The 4,001-nt window shown below is 34.3% G+C and overlaps 1 long non-coding RNA gene across 1 annotated transcript; it reads right to left on the reverse strand.

Moving 5' to 3' along the window:
• Nucleotides 1–310: 310 nt before the first annotated feature.
• LOC127126348 (uncharacterized) lies at nt 311–2,811 on the reverse strand. Its single transcript, XR_007804960.1, has 2 exons — nt 2,193–2,811; nt 311–685 (listed from the first exon to the last, which is right to left on the reverse strand). It is a non-coding gene; the product is annotated as an uncharacterized LOC127126348 (long non-coding RNA).
• Nucleotides 2,812–4,001: the final 1,190 nt, after the last annotated feature.

Consider the following 4,001-nt stretch of genomic DNA (forward strand, 5'->3'; position numbering starts at 1 on the left):
GTGATATTTGTTCTTGATTTAAGTCTTTGAGAAACCCTAATATTGGCCTAGACATCTTGGAGCATGTTGAATATATAGGGGCATTGGGATTTGGAGGTTACTCTCCAAGTTTGACTTTAGTCAAGGTCAACCATGGGAGGTTGACTTTCATTGACCATTTTCTTTATGGACTTTTTCACATTTTAGTTGTTTGGCTATTTGTTTTTGGATTCAAGACAAAGCATTGGAAAATCAAGTTTAAATTCAAGATTTAACATTTCAAAATTCAAATTTGGAGGGAAACCACTTTTCTTAAGAATCAAGTCACACATTTCCATTCAAAGGATCATTTTCATTACAAACCTTTAAAGTATATATTACAAAAGAGTCCAAAAGAAAATTCTACAAAAAAACACATTTGACCTAAAGTTGACTTTTGGTCAACTGTTGACTTTTGGTCAACTGTTGACTTTTGGTCAGCTATTGACTTTTTGGTTAAATAGGTGACCAAAGTCAAACTAATCCTAAACCCTAGGTTACTTTGGTCATTCTCCCCAAAATCTCTGATCTTTGTACCTCCAAGTCTTCAACGACTTCAAACTTCTTCATGCCTTGGTGTTATGCCTCCATGCCATGCCAACTTTATGTGACATGCCTTCATGCGCTATGCTAAACCAAGTCTCATCCTACCATAGTTACACTAGCCCTGTAGCAAACAAAACCAAAATTCAACACGACTACACCAACACACAATCAAACAAGCCATGGTGGACACAAACCAATGCACATTTAAACCTAATAGTTCATTTCCAATTCCCACTAACATGCTTACTACCATAACTAGCAGTTCAAGTACCTCTAACCATTTCATAACATCTAACATTTCTTTCAATTAACATCAAGCACCGATATCCTAACATTCAGCTCCAATTAACATATTAACATACCAACTGCTCAACTCATTAATCAACTTGAACTAACAACTAACATTGCTAACTAATACTAACCTCATAGCTAATGTTATTAAATTGGTTCTAACAATTCCTATTAGCATTCAATTAACATAACATCTGGCTAATTTCTTTAACGCATAGCTATTCCAAATCCATAATTCATATTAGCTAACGTTTAACATTAACCAAGGTAATAATTCAGCTTAACATTCTATCCCTGCCCAAACTTCCAAAACATTCCAACATAATTAACCTTTTTCTAACTGATTAAATTGCACTAGTTCAAGCATGCCTTGATAATTAAATTAGCATAACTATTAACTATCACAATTTCTATCTACCCTAACTCATCCACTAATAGTTAAAATCACTAATAGTCTAGTTAGAATCCTAATAAGCTAAACTAATTTTTACTATATGTTTGAAACTCACGTTCCATAACCACCTTCAAGGCACTGAATTCTTCTAATTCATAATAATTCCTACTAACAACAATAATAGTTCAACTAACTTCCTAGTGTCAATTCACTTAGCTTAATCCACTAACAAGTTAACATAGCCTAACGTACTAACTCAATCACAACTGATTCACTAACCTATTCACTGAAACTTCCTCTTAACAGTTAACACATCAAATTTCAACATAAATTAACAAATCCCTCTTGATATCACTTCTAACACTACTAACTTCTTCTAATTTACAACACTTCATTTTAAAAATTACATCAATTAAGTATAAGTAACTAGTTCCTAACTGATTTCATTTTCCATATAATAACTCATTCAAGCTTTAAACTAATTCGCTAACTGTCAAAACCTACTAACTGTTAACAAACGGTGTTTAGTCCATCTAACCAATTTCTTCATGAAACTAACTAAACCTAACCTCTGCCCTAATATTTAATAAACTTTGCCCTTATTTCCCTAATTCAGTTACACTCCAATCTCTATATAATATCATTCACCTTCAATCAGCTTCAACCATTCTCACTCTGCAAAAATCACATTGAATTCACCCTAATTTTGTCTGCAATTTCTCAATTCAATCTTCACTCCCTCACCACACTCAAAGCTCCAACTCCTTCATTATTGAGAAAGATTCACCTTAAAGCTTGCTACAATAAGAGCATAAGCCTCACCTCACTACTCTCTACACTCTCCACTATACTCTAATAAATAACACAAAGATTTTAATTCCTACAGACTATCGTAGACGACGAAGAAGAAGAAAGTGTAATTGCAAAGAGTTGAGTGGCTTACATGGATCATATTATCTTGTATTTTCATCTTCATCTTCAATTTCAAGCGCTCTAACATCCAAGCATACACCTTGTAGGTAGGTCCTTCGAATCTTCACTTCTTTGCTCCAATTTTGTTACCACAATGTAGTGCTTGAATAGGCGAACCAAAGCCCTAAGGTTTGAGTTCAGATTAGTGTTTTATGGTGATTTAATTTATGTTTGAATGTCTTAGGGTTCTTGGTTCTTCTTTGGTATTTTTGACGTTTGAGTAAGTTTCAAAAGAGATTGATGCAAGAATTAGAAAGAGGAAAGTGAGAGGTTTCAAGTGTTAGCGATTTATAGTCATTCTAGGTTGCTCCGCCGCCTCCGACGCGGTGGACAATTTCCGGTGAAGAGAGTAGATTGAGAAGGAGAGAACTCTAGTTGTGTAGAGTGAAACGTTAATAAGGGAGTCTGAAGCTCCACTATTTCTTTTCCCTTCACACTTGGGCCTCCGTTACTGAGCCTATGGGGCTTTGCTTCCATACACCCAAGTTGATAATACACGCCCCATTCTGAATGCAAATAGCAACAACAACGCCTTGAGCCTTCAATTCTAGGCCTAACACCTTTCTCTTAATCAAACCCCTTGGCTCAATACACCCCCTGCAGAGTTGATTTAAACTATTGATTAATTATTGTTTTTTCCTCTTTATCTTTTAATTCTTTTGCCACATATTTTTCATATATATTTAATACATGGAAAAATACACAAAATACCTTTTTTAGTGACTTAGGCTAGATTTTAATTAGGAGTAGTTATTTTAACTAGAATTAGTTTTTTTTATAGAATTTATCTTTAAAATTCAATTAATTACACATTAAAGATTATGGTTTATTCTAATTTTTGATGACTTCACATTTTAATTAAATACATGTGCTTAATGGTTGATTCTTAGTGTGTTCATCTCATCTGATTAGTTGATCAAATTCAACTTTGATCAATTAAGTACTTGTTGTGATTAGTCTTGGCTTTTCATGAATTTTCATAAACATTTACATGATTTCCCTTAGGACTCACATTCAATTGAGTGATCATAAGTCCCTTAATCACTTGATTGAATTGGGACCTTTCCACTTGCATGTACCTTCAAGTCAAACTCAAGTCAAACTTCACATTCAAGACTCTAAAGGCAGAAGGATATCAAGACCTTGATCATGCTGAGCTTCATCCATTCAAGCACATTGCCTCATCTTTTTTAAAATAAACAAAAAGACTTTTCTCTTTCAAACACCTGTTAGTTATGATGCGAATTTTGCGGCACGAGCCTGAAGCAATGTAGAATGAATAAGAAAGAGTACGCCTATCCTTATTTTGAATATCTTTGGATAAAAGACACTTGACCCAGTTGTTCAAATTATTCACCTCCATTCATAAACTTTAGTGTAATTCAAATCAAACAATTTTCAAACTTTCTTCCTCACACACCAACACTTCAACAATCAACATCAAATATACCTTTATCTTTAGACCAAACACTATTCTCTTTGGACACATGTATACTCCTGAGGTTAATCACCTCATTTTGGTTATTCACCTCATATATGGGTTGATCACATTGTCATGGTTAAACACCCATCTTTGAACCATACCCCTCTCTTTAGGTTAATCACCTTTTCATGGTTAAAACATTTTCATTCATTGCCATGTGAGTTTCGTGCTCAGAAAACCTTCATACATTTCCCTGTGAACTCCATGCTCAGGAAACCTTCATGCATTGCTCTATGAGCTATGTGGTCAGGCAAACCTTTTTCATCCATTTCCCTGTGAGCTCCATGCTCAGGAAAA

This window comes from Lathyrus oleraceus, chromosome 3 (genome assembly GCF_024323335.1).
Source record: "Lathyrus oleraceus cultivar Zhongwan6 chromosome 3, CAAS_Psat_ZW6_1.0, whole genome shotgun sequence".
Lineage (NCBI taxonomy): Eukaryota > Viridiplantae > Streptophyta > Magnoliopsida > Fabales > Fabaceae > Lathyrus > Lathyrus oleraceus.